The sequence below is a fragment of the Pomacea canaliculata genome, linkage group LG7 (assembly GCF_003073045.1).
Source record: "Pomacea canaliculata isolate SZHN2017 linkage group LG7, ASM307304v1, whole genome shotgun sequence".
Lineage (NCBI taxonomy): Eukaryota > Metazoa > Mollusca > Gastropoda > Architaenioglossa > Ampullariidae > Pomacea > Pomacea canaliculata.
The window spans coordinates 9,158,022-9,181,487 of record NC_037596.1 but is presented as its reverse complement, the minus strand read 5'-3'; the positions used below and the strand labels follow the sequence as shown (position 1 = coordinate 9,181,487).

The following is a 23,466-nucleotide window of genomic DNA, read 5'->3' as shown; positions in this document are numbered from 1 at the left end:
ACGAAATCATCGGGGGCGATGATCAACTGACCACAGTCAGCGTTACTGTAAACCAGATTATTCTAAATCTTTGTTACTATTTCGTGACATTGTTTAGTGCAATGAGTCCGCCTTTGGCTGAGATATTGCGTGTTGTACATTCCCACATTTTTATATAATTTATTGTTTATTATTATTTTTTATTTATTTATTACTACTACTATTATTATTAGAGAGTAAAAAAAAGCCTGCAATTTACCACAATATCCAAAAGCTACCACTTAAATAGACCATAGTGTATAATAAATTATAATTGAAATTGCTAACTCTTATCAACCATGAGGTTAGAAACGGTTTTGATATGTATAATAGTCTGGCAGAAGAAGAAGATGCACTCACTTGTAATAGTCTGACGGGTAGCTGGGAGACTTCAGGTAAGCTACTTCCCCTGGTACAGCAGAGAGACTTGCTTGGTTGGCTCCGCACATGCCTAAACAAAGACGCTGACAAGTACTGACATTGAAAATAAAATATAAAGTTGCATAAATCATTGTAAAGATAGTTTTGATAGATGTACATTTACTTAGCTGTCTAGAGAAAATAAATGTCATTTACATATTTTACCTTCTCTATTTTTAAAATGAGAATAGAAGTAACCATGTGTAATACATCAATGAGCAAAGATTGAATAAACGTGACATAACTTGTAGGAGGTATGACAGCACGAGTACAGGCGGATTCTAAGTATAAGAAATGTACTGACCGGATGGTGGTATGGCCTCGTAGGTTAAGGTGAAGCCTGAAGATTCGGTATACGATTCCCTATGAAACTTGATGTACATGTCCTGTCCTGAGCTGTAGTACACAGTCTGATTGGGCATGGAGTGGAACTTGACAAGTGACGGGGAGGAAAGGGACAGACCTGTGACAGACAAGAGCTTTTTTGTTTATCAAGTACTCAGAAAACTGCATTTGTATGCATAACGGGAGTGGAGTGAAGACTAATTTATGTTTCTTATTTTAGGGAGACTGATGTCTGTGACTGATACTTAAAAAGCACTAAAACAAAAACCAACAAGTCTACATAAAAGAGTGATCGCCATCTGATTCTAATAACATAAACAATAAATATTAATGAACCTCGAAAATTAATCCGGCTTAATATGTGACGTAACAAGGGAGCAAAACATGTACAGAATTGTGTATAGCATATGTATTTATGTACTATTATAAATTATTATAAAATATATTTTATCTACCGATCATTTAAAACACATACCGTCAAAAATCTGGACATAGTCACAACATGGCTCCATAGTGGCATTTAAAATAGTCACCTTCACGAGAAAACCACTGGTAGAGTGAATCATCCACTGTAGGTCGGTGTTACTGTAGAGTGTAGACCAATGTGTGGAATATTATAGTAGCAACATAATGCAGTGGTGGTATCCACCATAGAAAAAAAACAATCGTTACTCTTTTTTGTAATTTAAACAAAATAATTGGTACATTAGTTATTTTTATTTTGTATCCTATTTAGACAAACGTGAATGCCGGCAAGCAGCCATGTTGTACAGTATGGAAAACAATTCTTTTCTAGACACACGACTTTACTTGACAGCATTTATTTAAATTATCCAATGGCACAAAACACGAAAGCTTTTACCGATGAACTTACTAGTTCTATTAGTAGCAATAAAGAAAAACACACTTAAGATAATGTTGCTTGTGTGCGATATGATGAGTTGTCTAAATGATGCTCTTTAAAACAAAAACTAACTTGTAATAGTTTAACGGGTAGTTCTGTGACGTCAGGTTGTTGACTTGCCCGGCGACTGCAGTGACATTGTCACCGTTGGTATAATACACTGCACAGGAAATTTAAAAAATGATGACAATGAGATAGTAACTAATTGTCTAAAGTATTTATTGAATTAATAATCAAATAAAGAACTTACATTCCATGTCTCCATGATAACTTCTCTGTAGTTTGAATTAGCTTCTGTGTGTACGTCTGTGTATCTCTTCTCTCTAACTAGACATCGCTAGTATGCCATGTAACACATTGTATAATGTTGCTTTGTGATACCTATGCTGTACTTAAGACCTACCTTTATAGAACAAGCACACACACATACACGCGAGCACACGAAAACAGGCACAACCGCACTCTTATGTTTCCTAGCAACGTAATCTTCAACTGTCCAATTGTCATATACTAACATATACACTGTACATTTTCTAGCCTATCTGTGATCGTGTGCAAAATTTAATATAAATTCAGATAGTTTGAAAAGTTGAAAGTGTCTAGAAAAATACTAACCATGAGATATGAAGACCATGACAGCCACAAGGGTTCCCATGGTGAACATCATGGTAAGCAACCAACGAGGAGAAAACAGAGGAGGAGGGTTTAACCTGAATGTGGCCGTGAAGTGTGTTCCGTCAGTAGTTGTGTGTTATCTGCCAAGATGACATACAACACTTTCTGTTAAGTAAAATCTCTTCATGTAAATTTATATAAGAAAGCCCTAGATTCTAAGGATCAGAAAAGCAGCTTGATGAGTTGAATGTAAAGCTGAACAGGGCTGCTGATGCATCAGTGTAGCTTGAAACAGGTTCTCAGATGATGCTATAAGGCACACAGTACTAGAACTCAAAAAAGTTGTCAATATACCGCATCACAGTGTCCAAATGTCATCCAGATTGTAGCCAAAAAGAATTATTGAGATGCCTTGCGGGAATTTATACTACACTTATTGTTGCTGCCAGGTTTTGTCACATGATCAAGCTGCCAAAAAAGATGCTTCAGACAACTCTCACCACTGTGCACTTTAATGGCACATCAGGTGGCGGCCACAGAACTATTGGATACCAAGTATTGCTGGGTAGTGGCACTACCCTAAGCTTAGAAATGCCCTCTGCTTTTGAGGAAGACAGCCATCACACCCTATGAAAGCTTCTGTCTGGTTTGAAGTTACCTTAGCCATTATTTATCACAAGGACCATGTTAAAGGACTGCTTGGTGGTGTGAAACTAGGCAACACCAAAGATGATCTTAACAGGGTGCTTGCTGGCTACAGTGGCAATTCCTGTGCTTTACTTCACTACACAGATGTCCATTTGCAAATCATGGATTATAGTGTTGCAAATGAAGAGAAGATGCATCAGATCTCCTTGCCTTACATTTTCCTGGTGTTTTCCAAAACATCATAGCAAAGTCTGAAATGAGAGATGCTGTATTCACATTTTCCTCTACAAACTGTCAAAAGGTCAGGGCAGCAGTTAAAGTGTTGATGACAGATATATTACGGGTAGTTAGCATCCAGTTGTATGACTTTTAGCAAGGTGGGAAGTATGGTCAGAAACAGAAAAGATTAAGAACATACTAAAGTAGTGTCCCCCTCACCAAATTACTTGGAGAAAATATGTTTGGGTAGAAAAACTTCAAAATCAGCAAGTTAGGACATGCTTCTTTTAATCACCAGTCTTTCCTGCTTATGCTGCAGCACAAGACACGAGAAAGCGACTTTCCGAGAAATTTGTATCACACAGATCTCATGAAGGCAGCAAGGAAGTAAAGCCAGGTGATGCACGTCTTCCACAGGTAACAAGAGAAGTTTGTGTGCAGGAAGTTGCGAGAGAAGCTGCTGGAAAACCATCGCAAGCAGTAGTTGAAGTAGCTAAGACTTGCTGCGGAGTAGGATGATACAGTGAGAAAAGTGACAGCACATGGTGGGCCTCGAGTTTGGAACAGATATCTCAAGACTGATTGAAAAGGTGCACAGTGAATGAAACGTATGCACCACCGTTTGATCGGCTCTACTGGATTTGATATTAAAAACTTGTTTGAAATCAGAAAGTAGTTTTCCAAATTAGCGCCTGTCACCAATGCAATGAGGGTGGGCTGTCCTGGGTTCAGGTCTCGTTTCAGACACGCTGTTTTTTTTCTTCTCTGCAAGGGGCATCTGGAGAATCCCTCCATCCTGATTAAAAGCCAAGAAGAAACTGTTCTGAAGACTGAGACAGCTAACACATATCTGTCAGGCATGTTGTTCACCGGTAGCAAGCAGAACCAGTGTCTGGCCGTCTACAATGATCATCAATACTATATAAACTTTTACACAAAAGTTTACTTTATCTAACATTGATGAATCCGTTCAAGAAAGGTCGTATACGGACTTTTACGCAATTGTTAATAGAAACATAGAAACAAAATTTGTCTGTGATACATTTTTGTCTTACCTTCTTGCCAAGACGGAATATTTATAAAACTGTCACAAGCTCTTAACTTGTAGCTAACCACATTAACAATAACATTCACAATAACACTAACACTAACACTAACAGAGCCTCCTTCCACAACTCACCAGTTCAAGTGCTGAGGGGCGATTAAAGGAAAAAGCCTGAGGGTTTCAAGATATAAATGGACATCCTGAGGTATGTAATTGATCGCTTTCTGATTGGTTTGTAAACAAATACACATCCGCCTTTGTACTACAGCTTTATTTTCTTCACTGTAATATACTATGTGATATTTGTAATTAAAACGAATACAGTTTCGGGGAGCTGAACACTCATATTGGTCATTATTCCGAAACTGTACTTGATCTTGAATGAAATGAAAACTGTCGCTGTTTTTATGTTTATATTAACAGTAATACCCTGTTAATGCTGTCTCTTCTTTCACAGGAGAATTGAAGAACTGCGCTTGTATTTATAAATGCTATTTTGGAGAAACCTTTTTCTCAGAAATAGTATTTTTTATTTTAGCGAAATTACCAGGAAATAGTACCAATAAACAGTGTCCTTAGATTTTTGGGGTTTTTTTCGCCTACGGAATAATACCGCCCCTTTTTTTCAAAAAAGTCGTTTATGCTGGATTTATGGTAAAGACCGATACCTTTGGGCGGTAAAGTGAAGAGTGTAAAGAAAGATGCACCTAAACACTAGAATCTACTAAATCTTCGATACATAGGTAAAACGTAAAGTGGATTCACCTTGTGGGTCGGTAGAGGTGGTTCTACAAATTGACTCATCACAAAAAACAACTTTGGATGCACTGAAGCACAGCACGTACAAGAGTGTGTAACAATATTCTAGACAGGTACTTTTGTTTGATTTTACTAATCGTGCAGTTTGTTCCATTTTAATATAGAGAAAAACGAAAGACTACTTTTATTACTTGAAATACTTGCTGTTAGCAAACTTGAAGGTCTAAGCAAGATTGAGTTTCAATATTAAGACTAGGCTCTGACCGGACTTCTTGCTAAAAAATATGCTTTGTTATGGGGATACAAGGGTGCTTCAGTCGCATCTGCTTTAAGTTTTTTCACACTCTTACAGAGCTGTGCGAGATATTGTTTGAAAGCGGGCTATGAGAGATTTCAAAGTTGACGAAGCTAAAACACTAAGTATTCTTTCTTACGTATGTTTTTTTAAAGATAGATCCGGGTTTACCTTTGCTGTGCTTTGTGAGTCTTGAACTATATACGAATGATTGCCTGAAATTGTTTAAGGACACACTTTACTTCGTCAATCCACTCAGCTGAAGGAGATTTTAGTGCAATGGCCGCGAGGAGATCTTGGGTTCGTCAACTGTTTTATTGTTAAGCCGAGTTTTACTCGTCTGGTACGTTCGTGACTCTGTGAAAGGTTTTGTCCCTTCTGTGGAACTGATAGGATTTGTGTGTGAACTGAAAGGATTGGTGTTCATCTTGACCTATTCATTTGAAGATGTCCCTGGTCAGTATGCAGAGATTTCTCTTGTATGCAAGTAAATTAGAATTGTTTAAAATTCTGTGCAAGAATGCATAAGAATAAGATCTCATAATGTCTTCAGCTCGGCTGCTTGACTAACTGTGATTTTTGTTTCATGTGCCTAAATAAGGCGGGGAAGAGAAGAGGTGAGATGGGATGGGAAGAGGGGGGGGGGATGAAGGGGTTGAGATGGGAAGGGACCCACCCTCTCTTCCCATCCTAACCCTCTCCGACTCTTTCTCCCCTTCCGTCCCTTCGCACCCTTTTCATCCTTTCTCTTCCTCCTCCTTTCCTTTCTTCTATTTCCTCCTTTTTTTCTCCTTTCCACCTCTTTTTCTTTCCATCCTTCTTTCTTTGCTTTCTATCCCTTTTGTCTCACCACTCCTTCTCTCCTCCACCATTTCTTCATTCCCACCCTTCCAATTCCCCCCAGCTTCCCTTTCTTCCTTTGCCCCTTCCTACCGTCATCGTCTTACCCTTCCTCTTCCAAATGTCATATGATAACTAATAATAGGACTATAGTGTTGGTGCCGCACTTCTCCTTCCCTCACGAGTCGAGCGGACACGCTAGTAAACAGACTGTCAGAAGGTGGAATGGGTAACTGTGGGGATGAGTTAGCGTTGCGGCGGCGACACAGTAGTCGGCCTTCGGCGGTACTGGGTAAATAATTGCAAATGAATTTTTAAAACAAATAAGGATATGAACAACATGATGACAGGGTTGTAACTTAGTAAAACTTCAAGGGGAGGGAAAGTCTTATCAATTTATATGTGTATGTGTTTGCAGTTATTTGCTATTACGATGATGATAAAAATATAGAAGCTGTTGGTACTATTGATATTATTGACGCAGATAAATTATAATCTGTAATAAAATAAACACAATATCAAGATATCCTACACAACGGGTTACACATATGCAGCAAAATGACAATTGACACGTATTTCTTGTAGCTCCAAATTTATTATAAAACGAAAAAGCAATGGATATACAGTTTACCGCAGATTTTTCTCTAGAGTAAATGATTTCAACAGATTTCAGACTGAAGAGCCGTAACGTGTCCATTAGTGAAAATACATTTTATTTAGTACTGAGTTTCTTAAAAATCTTCAATCTATTATAGGTAATTCTCTACTGTTCTTATTTACTATTCATTCATTTTTTTCTGGAAATAACTGATTTATTTTTATTTTTGAGATATACGTTGTAAAAATACCGACCATTTATGACCATTGTATAAATACATTGATGCTTCTCCTATAAAAACAAAAGTCTTAATTTGTTGGGTGTTTTTCATTGGACAAAACTAGAATAAAAATACATACAAACAAACATTCATATTAGCGGTGAACCAAGTAAAGATGATACAAAATATTTCAAAGAAAATGGAAGATATCTGCCAGGGAAAATGCTAAAGAATATGCTATATACATGCCACAACAAAACTAAGAAAACGGTGTACTGTTAAATCTAACAAAATTGTAATTTGGGATTTTGCATAACACTAGCTACATATAGGATATAACATTAAAGGTTTTTCTTTAAGCACTAAATAATCAATAATGTGTTTTACGTGAAATTACCTCATTAACTGCTAAGCAATAAAATACAAACAGTTCAACACACTTCGGGCTCAGCTGACATAGCAATAACACTGCCCCAGAACATAAGCTTATTTATATACAAGAAGATGACAATTCTGTCAGAAAAGCATATACAAAGTAACCGAAATTCCTCTCTGCCTTGCATTTATTTATTTACTTTTGTAAGATGGAATTTACGGGGAAATTCAATCACAACACTAAGCAGAGGTTTCTATTTTACGTATTTGGAGATGTCCACCATTTCTTACCGGAGGGGAGCTTTTAAAAAAAATTCAGATGGTTTACAGTAAATAATATAATATTTTAAAACATATTCACTGATCACTGTATTTTTCCAGCTTTTATATTTTTGTTGTTTATTGTATTCGAAATCAAGTATGTTGAGTATAATATGATAGAATAAAAAGACATCTACCATAAACTAAGAAATTATAATAGTCTACAGTATACTGTTTGTTATTCATAATGTTAAGCGATGTCTCCTCTTATGATCAGTTCAACGTTTGTACGTATATTATGTAAAAGGTCTACAAAAATATCTATAGTATGCTGCGTGTTTATTATAGATGACTCTTTTATGTGCTGTAGGCACTAACGTATGTGCTAAGTGCGTATCTGCACGAAAATCTACTTTTTTACAGAAATAAAAACAAAATAAGTTGATTGAGCGACCAGAACCATTGTGTTTGAGGCTGCCTGTAGTCCAGATGTGATCAGTCTTTGATGATGTCATCATGGGCGTGAACAGGTAGAGACACAGGAACACGTACACGTGCAGGGGTCTGAAAACGAGATATTACAAATTGATACATGTTGGAAATAGTATTCCATGGCTATTGCTGCCAATAAGGAGGCAAACATTCATGTTTTCTCCTCTCCCACTCTCACACCCAAAGCTTACGGTAAAAGTACGAACCAATATCAAATGACTCACCCGATGATCGAGGTGGTGTAGTTGGTACTGTCGGACCTGGAGGTTGAAAGAAATAAACAAAACTACATGAACAAATAGATGAGTCAAGGGTTAAGAATGGTTAATGGAGGCACATAAGCAAAGAATACAAAATATTACTAGTGCGATATATACCAATAACATATAAACATTTAATGACAATCTAAGGAGAAAAATATATAAAATCAACGCAAAGAACCTTTTTGCAGTCCTGTTAGAAACCGTCAGACAGACTGAAGGATTTATTTCACCATTAATCAAAGCAAACATGCATACGCACAAATATACATATGAAAGGTCGGTAAATAACACAATAATAGTTTTAGTTATATCAGACAGACGCAAGAATGACGATTAAAATATTTCATTTCTTCTTTTATTTTACTCCGAGATAAATGGTACTGACTAGGCGTGGGTACGGAGGGTTGATTCACAGCCTCATAGGTGACACTGAGGCCGGAGTTGGTGACAGACCCGTAGCCGGTGTACCTGATGTACATGTATTGTCCAGAGCTGTAGTAGACTGTCTGAAGTGGCATGCCATAGAACGTGACAAGTGTAGGGGAGGACTCAGACATACCTGTGATATGATAATCCACTGTGCCATATATATATATAGAAAGAGTTGTCCTTAATTATGAACGAAAGATCTACAGTACAAGGTAAGGGGCAATATGAACAGTTTATACCAAGCTAGAAACTAAAACTATATCACGGCAAAACAGTCATTTTGTAAACAGATGCAACAGAAAGAGAAATAATAGTGTGTCCAAGACAAGACCTGGACCCAGGATTGTCAATGGCATTTGCTAACCGTAGCACAATTTACAGGACAACAAACACACATCCTGACATCTGACGATGAGATTTGAGAAATTCTTACCATCAAAAATCTGGATGTAGTAAAAGAAGTTGTCCGCAGTGGCGTTTACGACAGTCAACTTGACAACATCACCATTATTAGAGTTGATTAACCATTTGCAGTCCGTGTTACTGCAAACGAATAAAACATTGTGAGTAATGTTACTCTAGTAATATCATCGATATTTACTAAAGTATATTTAGATCCTGGTTACTTTACAAAACTGATACACTACTGTATGAATAATAGTCTGTGATTTTAAGATGACCTGCTTACTTGGAATCGCTAGATGGGTGGTTGGGGAACCTTAGGTAATCCACTTGACCAGGAAGAGCAGACAGGGAAGTACCGTTGGCAGGGCACACTGTTGGCGAAAAGCATTTAATGGTCATCATTGAGACGGAATCTGACACCCTAAGACACTTTTAAACATAACCAACTAATAAACGAAACCAGAGACAGGAGACAAATAAAAACAAAGGCTGCGGGGAACATCTCTTCAGAAAGAAGTATTTGTATATTATCTCTTTCCCATATCCTTGTACACAATTTTTAATAACAAGCGGCAATAAATTCATTCAAAAAGACTTGTTAAAGAGTTCTAAATACATGAGAACAATCATTGCTGACAGGAATTCTTGAAAGGGAAAACTCTGAGGATAAATGCTATCTGTGAAGAAAAACCCAATATAAAGATAACAAATAGAAAGGACAAAAGGTTGTCAAACTGTGAGTGTAGACACAATGACAATGACAACGGCCAACTTTATTTCTCTCAGTTGGCAATTTGAACATGGCAAGGTGCTCTAGTCACAAAAGTAAAGTTAGGAACAAAACTAAGAAAGAAAAGTTTGTTCCAAGGTGCAGCGGTAAAAATATGTCAACAATGAGCAAATGAAAAGAAAAGTTATGGGCACGTGACAATTATAAAACATTAACAAAAACTGTTAAGCATTCATAGTTTTGAACTGGTTTGTAAAGGAACTAATTTGTATTATTGGCCTTTAATAACAACACTGATTAATCTGTAGCTCACACGATTACTGTAAAGTTTACTGACATTTGCCGCTTCAATTTTAAACGTTCATGCCACTTAAAAAAGTAAGATCGTCTATGCGACATTTAACTTTTTATGACTGCTAAGCATCGAAAGACAAGCACCCAAAGAAAAATTCATTAACTTTTTACTGAATATATGCGATAAAAGAAATCTGTAATAAAACTGCTAATGGCTTTCCCCCACCAAATATCAAAGGCAAGTTTGGGAAAAGTGTGTACATGTAGACTGGGTGTGTAACTCGTGTGTGTGTGTGTATATACAACCTAGTTAAAAAATTAATAAGACTAAGCGTTAGAGCACTTTACAAAAGAGAAATACCGACCATACTATTAAGTCTGATGCGGTAAAACACTGACCAGACGTGGACACAGACTCCTGGTCAACGGCCTCGTATGTCAGCCTGAAGCCTGAGGACGTGATGGAGCCGTCGCTGTAAAACCTGATGTACATGTACTGCCCACTGATGAAGACTGTCTGTGAGGATATGTACCTAATCCTGGTAATGAGCATTGTACTTGATTCCAGGGTGCCTGTCGCGAAACGTGTTTTAAGTTATCAAGAAGTAAATTATTCTTCCACTGACATATGTAAACAAATGACATGCTAAGATGTAATTTTTTTGCAGTTTTTGAATCATGGATATGTTTTAACAAAATATAAATAGCAATGAAAAATACAATTTACAAAAACACATAACTTTAATACATCTTTGGGGAATCAATAATCAAAACGTGGCTTTGATAAGACCGTTCTAAATTGACGGTAATTAACTAATGACTTAGAACAATATTAAAGTTAATTCAAAGCTCCTAATAATTTGAAAACTTTTACCGTTTTACATTTAACCTTATTTACCCTTACCGTTATATAGCTCCAAGTAATCACAGCATGTCTCCAGACTGACATCAGTGACAGTCACCTTCACGGCATAGCCAATGTCAGCGGTTATCAGCCACCGACAGTCGTCGTTGCTGTGAACATCAGGTGATGTGCTGCTTAGGTGAGATTATAACGGTGCAAGGCTTGTAGCTAATTAGCTAACACTCGTAATCAACACAATGTTGTTATACACAATATCTGTTGGTGTTCCTTGAAATACTGTTCTTTTATTTGCTTATTCATAAAACCATTAAGAAGGAAGACAAATTTTTACTCAAATCATCCACTCACTTGTTATAGGAGTACGGGTAGTTAGGAGACGTCAGGTAACCAACTTGTCCAGGTACAACATAAAAAGTTGGAGCATAGACAGAGCACACTGCACAGAAAAGTAAATTCTTCATCTTACCATCATTTATACGGAGCTGTTAATTGTGAGAATAGTCCGAGAATAATTAGCATTTTTAATATTTAAAAAAATTTATTACACGTTTCATAATTAATTAAAAGGCAAAAACTATTTCCCAAGATTTACAATAAAACACACTTCTATGATTTACACCAGTCACTATTTGTGCTTAACATAAATGCATTTCTGTTTATAATATTAAGCTTTTAACTGTAAGAGAGACGTTTACTCGCACCATATGTCTTATTATTTAATAACCCCAGGAGGGAAACAAAAGAAACCAACTCGATGGATGTTTATGTGATAAGCCAATGGACATTCAGAGCTTTGAGACACAGTGCTTCTCACGAAAAGAAGAATAAGCTCACCATTGTGTACAGACACTACAAGAACGAGATGAGTCAATACCATTGTACATTGGTCATTCACATATAACAGTGCTCTTGTGTCCGAACACTAAGGTCCAGGTGTTAGATATTTTTCATTTCCTTAGAACATTTGCCTAGGGGAAACCATAAGTTTCTTACAAAGGCGCAAAATGGTAGTAGTAAGGATTTTTTTGGTGAATCTTCATGCAATTTTTAAAAAAGGCAAAAGGAACGTTAGTAGAAAAGGAGACAGATGTACAGTTGCCAGAGCACACAGCAGACAAGATGAACGATGTTGTGTGCTTACATAAAAAGAGACAGAAATGTAAATAAGTGAATAAAAATATGAATTAAAATAAATGTTAAAAATGTTGAGGTAGTTCGCACTCATGAACTAAGTAAGAAAAGACGTTCTTCAAAGTCTCTATCATTGTCCTTCTTTTATAAAAGAACGATATTAATTACCGCAGTTGTCGGGTCTTTCTGAAGGATTGCGATAAATTAATTGTGACCATTGATGTTTTGAATGTTAAAAGACTTTACATATAATGTCAGTGTTAATTTTTCTTTTTCCTTTGTCAAATAATAAGATTATTTTCTTGCAATACAGCTTGCAGCTATATATTCCGCATTATTATTTTTTTCCATTTTACGAAAAGCGAGAGATGGAGCTCTCTTTTTATGTTCATGTTGTGAAGGGTTATATATATAATAACACACACTTCCCCTACTTCCATCACACACAAACAAGACTTAAATGAAGTGGTATCCGCCTAAACGACACTCACCTGATGGCGCCGCTGTTGTAGATGTGGTCGTAGTATCTGGGTAATAAAAAGCAAATACAACATGAGAAAGGTTTCTTGTCAGGCGGTAACCTTAATGGGGAGAAAACAATGACCCCAATGAGGTTCTAGAGTGAATTGTTTACTGCTAAAAACCTCTTTTGCAAGAAAGGGGGGCGTATGTGTCAGTGCAGAGGTGTAATATGAAGTGCAGGGTTGTTATACGTGGCAGACGGTTTAAGGTGTTTAAGGTGCCACCAGGCTGGCAGAGGCGTCAACGGCACCTAGGGAGAGACTGACATGTCATGGGCTTAATGAATTGATATCCGCCTATACGACACTGACCTGATGGCGCTGCTGTTGTATATGAGGTCTTAGTAACTCGTAATAAACAACAAATACAAAATATTTGTGGTAAATATATAAAATACAAGCAATGCAATCAGTCTTTATACACATAAATGTCTGTCAGTGATAAGAAAAACACATAATGAGAATCAAAACTGATTAAATGTCACGTGACTCGCCTAGCAGTTGTGGCTGTTGCCTCCAGGCACATGATGTTGTGTTTTTATTTGTAATATAGGTTTAGGGAAAACATTCAGTACTATTTTTACGTTCATAACTATAAGGCAGATAAAGTTATCGTATAGAAACTTGTTTCAGAAGGGTGTTCAGCAATTGAAGAACGATACAAGAAGAACTCATATTATCTACCCATTTTCTGCACACTCGCCTTGTGGATAAACAGTCAAAACAATGTCAATGTTAAATGTGTTCTTTGATTGTTGTATTAAGCAAATGTTTTATATCAAAGTCGCTCAGCGATTTTGTAATCGTAAGGTTTTTAACATAAAAATGTAGTCTTTATGTCTATTTTTAATAATCTACCCCAGGGCATACTTTAAAGACCAAACAAATAACATATTCGATCGGCATGTTACTCACACATGTCAGACAGCGGGTCTACCAAACCAGGTGTGTCGTTCGTTCGCTCGTGTTATGATACGTCACGCTTACACCTCTCTATAGGGTCAACAGATTTTCAACCGTAACCGTCCTATAAAGTGCAAACGGAGATCCGCCTGTCTCAAGTTATCTTTTGTAGGTTGGTACGAAATATTCATTTTTGAAAGTCGATATGGGATTCTTTTAAAGCGCTTTTGGTCAATATTGAATGTAATCAACTAAATGGATAACCTAACTGTAAAATATGTGTGCCCAAAAATATGTATGGCAACGTTTTACTTGTGTGTGGATAAAAACCTTACTCAAAAAATAGGGTTATGCATTTTTTCACGTGTGTAAGTATATATAGATACATATGCTCTTCTTTTTGACAGTAACGCATGACCCAAAGACTAGGCCTTGCTCTTAAGTGTCACGGGTGCAAAACATAGCAGCTTGTCGTTGTTTGCATCCATCATCTACATTTATGTCTGATAGTCCGGACAGGAAGTTAAGTCAAGAGCTTATCAAAGCATCTCTAGACACATGTAAATACAAATTCGGAATAATAGAACTTGAATGGTTTGGTGTCATCAGTCCTTCGCTGGATAAAGTCCTACAAGTGTAACATGTTGCAATGCAGTTATTGTTACTGACCGGACGTGGGCACAGACTGTTGATCGACGGCCTCGTAGGTGAGACTAAGGAATGAGTTTGGGCCGAGACCGTAGGAAGCAGCCCAGATGTACATGGACTGTCCAGAGCTGTAATACACGGTTGGTGATGACACACTGTAGATCCAGGCAAGTGTAGGGGATGAGGCTGACATACCTGAGGAAAGCAAACGATATATACAAGGTACCCCGCCATAAGCCATTAAAATAGAATCACAGTGGTTCCTTTGAAATCTACAAGAATCTACCTGAGCAATGCACAACTAACAGTTGAAAAACTATTCCAAGCTACACAGACACGTAGAGGTAGAGTCATCAGTTAATATCATGCCCCTACCGTCATAAATCCCGATGTAGGTAAAGAACTCAGTAGTAACGTTCAAGAAAGTTGCCTTGACGACATAGCCACTGGTAGAAATTATCGTCCACGAGCAGTAGATGAAACTGAAATAGAGTAGTGAGTGAACTCATCATAACAAAGGTTACGTAAACATACGATGTCAGGGAAAGATTATGCACAAGATAATACAGCCCTAGATGGTTTTGCTATATTTTCTACACAATGTCACACGTTAAGAGCTTACGGTAATATGCAGTTTTATGTAGAGGTAATAGTGTGTGTATGACTGATTTTTTCTATATAAGAAGCAACTCACCCGTTGTAAACAGTCGGGAAGTAAAGAGACGTCAGGTAACCGACTTGACCGGGTACAGCAGTGAGAGTTGTCCCGTTAGATGTACACACTGCACAGAGAAGTAACCATTTCTGATAATTATCACTTAGACAGCATGGAGTATGAAACTATTACACCTGTAAAGACATAAATAAAAATAAAGAAACAGATTTAACATCAAGAAAACTGAAAGATACCGTCGCTTACAACGGCCTAACTGGTAAGTTGTCTATACTTGTGTATAATATATACACAATGTGTCAATGGTCTTATATATATATACCCACACACAATGTGCGTATGATTCTCTATGCGAAGAAAGCTAGGAAAGGCGTCTGCTGTCTGTCATTGTCCATCTGTCTTTATGCTGTGTTAATGACATATTGATACTCATAATACTGCTTTTAGCTATTGAGTCTAGACAAAAAACTGCTGAAGTATTGCGAGAAATTATTTGTTCTTATTGGAAATGCTTTTAGATGATTTTATATATACGTAGCTATTAGGTTACTGTTACATCTGTTTTTGCAAATACACATCGGAAATGGTATTACATGTATATACATTCAATAGACCTCGCAGGTTTCAATGACACACTGAGAAATAATCATCTTTGCACATTTTTTGAATCTAGACAAGTAAATGTTATTCGTTGATATTTACGATCATCCGATGGTAAAAAATATCTGGTTGACTTTATACTTAAGAAAGTTAAAAATTTTCCTTCTTACATTATTACAATCAAGTATAAGGAATGGTATAAAATTCGGACTTCTTCCTTGTAAATTAGATTAGATAATTATAGTAGATAATAATTAATAAATTATTTTTTGAAACGGAGGATACGAATAACGAAGAACGTTAAGAAAAGAGACACATTCTGAAGTTTGCGTTTGTAAATAGACGGCAATACTTTTAGTGTGCTTTACTTTAAATAAATGGGTTAACCCCTTCTATTTTCCCCTCTCGACGTGTGTAAGTATCTATATATGCATTTTCTTCTATGTTATAATTAACGAGTAGTCCAAACTCAGCAGATTGTTGCATGCATCATCTTTATTTATATCTGATAACGCGGAATCTGAGGACTTTATTTAAGCTGGTGTCAACATACAACCAAAACAAACATCAATCATGTGTTGATACAGGCACATGTACACATGGATTCAGTCGGACAAGTATCACACGTTGCATATCATTTTTCCATCAGCTAAATGTTACTAACCAGACCAAGGAGAAGACGATTGATTGACGGCCTCGTAGGTCAGATTGAAGAGCGAGTTCTGGCTGAAACCAGAGCTAAAAAACGTGATGTACATGGACTGTCCAGAGCTGTAATACACGGCTTGTGATGTCGATTCTGAGATCCAGGCAATGGAAGGGGAGGATTCCGACGGACCTAAGGAAGGCAAAATAATCCGTTATGAGACTTTAAAATAAAAACCCAGTTAAAGAGTAGCTGAGGTTCCATTTGAAATCACAAGAAGTTGCCTCAGCAAGGCACACACAACAATTCAGAAAGTTTCAAAAGCTACACAGACACGCAAAGTTACAGTCATCGGGTAATCTCAAAAAACCTACCGTCATAAATCACGATGTAGAAGTAAAAGTCAGGATTAGTAGCGTTCAAGAAAGTTGCCTTGATTGCATAGCCAGTGGCAGAATTTATCGTCCATGCGCAGGAGATGAAGCTGAAATAGAGTAGGGAAAAGATAATGCACGATAATCACTAACTGATTTGTTAAATTTTTTTCTACAATAATGGATTGATAAGGGCTTATGGAAACCTTAAACTTCATATGCAAGTAACAGTCTGTGAATAGATGACATTTTCTTTTGGAGAAGCCACTCACCCGGAATAGAGAGACGGATAGTAAGGGGACGTCAGGTAACCGACTTGCCCGGGTACAGCAGTGAGAGTTGTCCCGTTAGAAGTACACACTGCATAGAGAAGTAACTATTTCAGATAATTATCACCAAGATAACTGATGCTATGAAACAGTTTTTACACTACAACAGTGCCAACTATACAAGAGCACGTGTTATTAAAGCCAACTACGACTGGTGATAAAAAGCTTAAACACAGATCAAGCACCAGATCACCATCATCATAAACGGTTTCTACACGGTCTGTCTGCAAATAGCATTGTTACACAGTGAAAAACATATCATCAGTCGTATCCTTCTCCAGCACAATTGTAAAATCAAATGACAAACGAGGAAGGCTTTAATGAGCGTGCTCGACACAGCGCAACGCAAACGATTGAGAAGCTTAAATAGAAACACGTGCGAGTAAGCAAACAAATGTAAATTTTCTATAAAGCTTAATGAGGAAGAAATAAGTTAATATCTTGTTAAATATGTGTCCAATTTTTATGTTATATTATGTTTATAATGAAAAAGTCACTTTTAGCAGTCAGTTGTACCTACAAAATAAAAATGATGGTAAACAATCATATATTAAATAAGAAAAATTATGGGGATTTCATAATAATCATGAAGAAATTAACTCAAATGCAACTATGAGTAATTCTACGGCATATGCATGTGTTGTCCTGTGCTTGCACATGTTCAGGTGTGAAAGAGAGAGAGATGAGAAGTATGTAGAGTTTATACCTGGATGTTCTGCACATTCGATCATTAAATTCCAAAATATCACGTGATGTAAACATTGTAAACGTATTATAACTAACATAAGTAATCGCCATCATCATTCCCAATTGATAAAGTCAAGGTTAGGGTTAGAGGTCTCCCTTAATTTGTTTTACTGTTGTGGATGTATTTTGTTTCAAATGTCAGTAACGCATATTCCATTATAGTCAGCTGCGATGTGACTACTTTGCACACACACAAACACATATGTAATAAACATGCCCCCATCACACCTACACTACATTTAAATGCATAGACATCCACCTACAAGTCACTCACCTAATGGTTCTGCTGTTGTAGATGTGGTCGTAGTACCTGGGGAATGCAAAACAAATGCAGTATGAAAATAGTTGCTACTAAATACATAGAACGACAACTATAATATCTTCGAAAGGAAATTATGATATAGCGATATAAAATAACAAGTAAAGGAATCATAAGAATCAGTACTAAATAAACAAATGTCTCGCGACTCAATGTCCTAGTGGCAAAATGTCTTCATGTAATTAGTTCATATTTATGTTTATCAAAGGGAGAAAAATGCTTGGTTGATCCATAGCTTAAGGAGTTTGAATCGTTTCTTTGATGCTATAACGAAAAAACATGAATATATGTACACATTTATTTTACTGACCACATTATTAAGTCTAAGAAGGCAAAAAAGACTGACCAGACGTTGGCACAGACGTTGGCACAGACGTTGGCACAGACGTTGGCACAGACTGTTGGTTGATGGCCTCGTATGTCAGCCTGAAGCCTGAGTACGTGACGGAGTAGTCGGTGTAAAACCTGATGTACATGTACTGCCCACTGCTGTAGAAGACTGACTGTGAGGCTATGGAACTGGTCCTGATAATGAGGGATGAACTGGATTGCTGAGCGCCTGTCGCAGACAGATTTTTAAAATTATCTCTTACTAAAGTACTACTCGATTGACATTCGTATATTAGGTATTAAGACATTATGTTTGCGTACATTATGAAACAAAAATATGTTTTAGTGAAACATGAATAGCATTCACAATCAACAAAATAAAAATAAAGCACGTGAGTTAAAGCCTTTCTTACAAAGTCAAAACTCAGAACATGGTGAAATAATATCATTTTAGATATCTTCAAATTGAAATGATGGTAACTAGCTAATGATTTAGAACGATATTGACTTTAACTCAAACCTACCAATGTGAAAACACCTGCAGTCTTAGTTTTACCCTTACCGTCATATAACTCCAAGTAATCACAGCATGTCTCCAGATTGAAGTTCAAGACAGTCAGCCTCACAACATAACCACCGCTTGCTAATATCAGCCACCGACAGTCGGCGTTGCTGTCCAGTAAACAAGAAATCACCTGTTGTTAAGGTGAGAATATAACAGTGCAAGGACTACTTTGTTTGTTAAAACCTGTAATTAGCACTTTGTTGTTATAGACAATACGTGTTGGTGTTCCTGTAAATGTTATTGTCTCTGATACCTTGTTAAATTGTTGATCAAACCACCAAGAAAGTAGAATAATAAATGTTACTTGAAACATCCATTCACTTGTAATAGGGGGACGGGTAGTTACATACATAGAATAGAATAATAAATGTTACTTGAAATATCCACTCACTCGTAATAGTTGAACGGGTAGTTAGGAGACGTCAGGTAACCAACTTGCCAGGGTACAACATTCAGAGTGGGAGCATCGACAGAGCACACTGCACACAAAAGTCAATTCTGTAGATGGTCATCATTGATACACAACTGTGAGTTGTTGAAATACACGAGAATAAAGTACTCAATTTTTAGATGTTGAATATAATTTTATTCAAGATACTTTTCTTAAAAGGTAAAAACTATTTTTAACTATATATATATAGACAAAAAAGCAGATGTAAGAATCTTTTGCTGTCCCTTCTCCTTGAAGTTAGTGAGCTCGAAAAATAAAAGCTTTGGGTACTCCGAGAAATTCATTGTGTGCATTTATGTTTTTTGGTGTAAAATGACTTAACACTCTATGAGCGATGTAGATATTCAGTCACTGTTAATTCAATGATAAATCAGCTTCATTATTGCTGAAGGGAATATTTATCAACTGACTGCAAAAATACGTAAAGTTGTTAAGTCCTGATGGGAGGGGCCAATGAAACTGGATATTTAACTCATTAAGGGTATAGGTTAGAGCTCTCCCTAATTCTATTTCACTGTTATGGATGTACTTTTATTTAAATGTGTGTAATGTATCTGAAATGTGTCTACTTTATACACTAACATCTAAATATATAATACTACTTCCCTGCCCCCATCACACATACACGAGACATGCAGAGACATCCACTCACCTGATGTCACTAGGAAATAACACAAAAATGCAGCATGAGAAACCCTGCTACTTAATACATAGATCGAACACTATACAATCAGTTTAAAGAAATATATGTGTGATATAGACACACAAAAGTAGATTACCAACTAAAAAAATGATGAGAAAGATATAATTAAAATCAGTAGTAAACAAATGTCACGCGACTCGCCTGATGTCCTAAAAATGTTGTGGTTGTTGTTACTGAGCTTAGGTAAGAAACAAAGTAAACCAGATATTCCGCAAATGGGATCGAAATCATAAAGTTAAAGTTCACATTCTAAAAAATATATCTCAAATCGTTAGCTGTTAATATACCTATATCCTTTCGAACGAAAATATACAAAAAATATCTCAAATGGTCTACCCATTGTCTGCACAGTCACTTTGATTGGAGTATGCTGCCAAACACATATATATATATGACACTCACTAATAGACCTACCAAATAGTCAAAGGCACAAATAGACACTGAGTCACAAATGTGCACAAAAATATACTTTTATATTTTTTCAATAGTAAGAGACTCACCTGATGTTCTTGTGGTGGTGAATGATGAGAACGGAACTATTGAAACAATAAAATTTAAGAGATTTTATAGATATTGTACTATATTGAGTAAACGCCATACCGACTTTCAGTGGTCACAGAGGATGCCTAAACTAAATGCTGTAGTAAAAGTGTTTCAACCTGATATTTGGGGATACTATCATCCAAAAGTCCTTTTACTCGCTCAAAGATCTAGAAGCTGTAGTTGTGAAGATGAGCATGAAAAAAAGTAACAATAGAATGGTGTAAACACCATCGACGATAAAAAATACAATCGAGATATTTTTGACTCATCACCTTTCCAACAATATTGATCTAATAATCTAACACTTATATGTAGGACTTGCTGTTGTGGTTGTTAGTATCGGAGCAAGGAAATAAAAAAATAAAAATAGTTTTGCATATTATTAAATAAATTCCGTTAAGGACTATATATATATATAAACAAAGGCAGTTGTCGCTAGGTGATGATGATGATGAAGGAGTCTTATAACGCGCAAAATCCGAATCCTTGAGAAACGCGCCGAAATATTACAGAAATATTACAGAAAAGTACACATATAAAATCCAAATTAGCAGCTGCAGAAAACCAAAAGGAAAGTTAGAATCAAACGACGGCTAAAAAGGACCACAGTTGTGAGCGAACGATCTGCTGCTACAAAGCGCATGACCACTACTCACAAACACAGGTCCACAAATCAGAAGGAAAAACAGGTGTTTGCATGGGCATTGTAGGAAAAATGAAGGGTTACATCATCAGGTGCTTGGCCCTGCAGTACAGTCCTCAGTCCTCATGACGAGTGCTGAGCTACATGCACTGTGTCGTCATGTAATCAGTTCATATTTATGTTTATCAAAGGGAGAAAAATGCCTGGTTGACCCATTGCTTAAGGAGTTTGGATCGTTTCTTTGATGCTATAACGAACAAACATGAATAAATGTACAAATTTATTTTACTGACCACATTATTAAGTCTAAGAAGGTAAAAAGACTGACCAGACGTTGGCACAGACGTTGGCACAGACGTGGACACAGACTGCTGGTTGATGGCCTCGTATGTCAGCCTGAAGCCTGAGTACGTGACGGAGTAGTCGGTGTAAAACCTGATGTACATGTACTGCCCACTGCTGTAGTAGACTGTCTGTGAGGGCGTGGAGCTGATCCTGATTATGAGGGATGAACTGGATTGCTGAGCGCCTGTCGCAGACAGATTTTAAAAATTTTCTCTAACTTAAGTACTACTCAATTGACATTCGTACATTAGATATTAAGATATTATGTTTGCGTACATTGTGAAACAAAAATATGTTTTAATGAAAGCATTCACAATCAACAAAATAAAAATAAAGCACGTGACTTAAAGCCTTTCTTACAGAGTCAAAACTCAGAACATGGTGAAATAATATCATTTTAGATATTTTCAAATTGAAATGATGGTAACCAGCTCATGATTTAGAACGATATTGACTTTAACTCAAACCTACCAATGTGAAAACACTTACAGTGTCAGTTTCACCCTTACCGTCATATAACTCCAAGTAATCACAGCTTGGCTCCAGATTGAAGTTCAGGACAGTCACCTTCACAACATAACCACCGCTTGCTAATATCAGCCACCGACAGTCGGCGTTGCTGTACAGTAAACAAGAAATCACCTGTTGTTAAGGTGAGACTATAACAGTGCAAGGCCTAGTTTGTTTGTTAAAACCTGTAATTAGCACTTTGTTGTCATAGGCAATACGTGTTGGTGTTCCTGCAAAAGTTATTGTCTCTGATACCTTGTTAAATTGTTGATAAAACCACCAAGAAAGTTGAATAATAAATGTTACTTGAAATATACACTTACTTGTAAAACGGGGGACAAGTAGTTAAGTAAATAAATAGAATAGAATAATAAATGTTACTTGAAACATCTACTCACTTGTAATAGTTGAACGGGTAGTTAGGAGACGTCAGGTAACCAACTTGCCCAGGTACAACATTCAGAGTGGGAGCATCGACAGAGCACACTGCATACAAAAGTCAATTCTGTAGATGGTCATCATTTATACACAACTGTGAGTTGTTGAAATACACGAGAATAAAGTACTAAATATTTATATGTTGAATATAATTTTATTCAAGATACTTTTTTTAAAAGGTAAAAACTATTTTAACTATATATATAGACAATAAAGAAGATGCAGGAATCACCTTTCCAATAATATTGATCTAATAATCTAACACTTTTATGTAGGATTTTCTTTTGTGGTTGTTAGTATCCGAACAAGGAAATAAAAAAAATTAAAAATCGTTTTACATATTATTAAATAAATTCCGTTAAGGGCTACATATATGTATAAAAACAAAGGCAGTTGTCGCTAGGTGCATATATTCAAAATCAAATCAAAATCAAATCAAAACAGACTTTATTGTCTGCCCAGGAGGACAGAAATTTGTCTTTGCTCACATACCCATACAGACATTTAACACACAGTTAGAAGATAAAAGTAGGAGTAAAATAGTGTTGATTGCACCAGTCCATCAAAGCAGTGTGTTATCCTAACAACAAACCTTGGGTGACCAAGGCCTAAAAAGCACTGCTTAACAAAAAGAAACATTTGTTCATCACGGGCAGAAGCCCACGACAGAAGATTAGTACATAGAGAGGACCATGATGCTATCCGTTGGTGGGGCAGAGGCTCTACGAGCATACTAGTAGTCCGCTTTCAGTAGTTTGCCCGTGGACCAACGAGTGTCGACGAGATTGAAACAGATCGAGTGAGCTCTCGCCCTAAACCCGATGTGTCAGAATGCGGCTCGTGGTTACATCTTGAGCTCGCTGGAGGGACCTGCCAGACGTCGAGTTATGATGCTTCCGCATGACGCAAGAGATACGCGTAAACATTTTAGAAAAAGAAAAAAATAGATATGTGCAAACTTCCTAATAAATGTGACTTACCTGATATCCTTGCTATTGGTGCTGCAC

General features: G+C 36.7%; 1 protein-coding gene and 1 long non-coding RNA gene across 13 annotated transcripts in view; both read right to left on the bottom strand.

Annotated features, from left to right (window-relative positions):
* The window catches only part of LOC112567948 (mucin-5AC-like), a 180,523-nt gene that overhangs the window by 143,183 nt on the left and 13,874 nt on the right, over nt 1–23,466 (bottom strand). The window lies entirely within an intron of this gene.
* LOC112567972 lies at nt 1,257–2,539 on the bottom strand. Its single transcript, XR_003099954.1, has 3 exons — nt 2,303–2,539; nt 1,760–1,847; nt 1,257–1,368 (listed from the first exon to the last, which is right to left on the bottom strand). It is a non-coding gene; the product is annotated as an uncharacterized LOC112567972 (long non-coding RNA).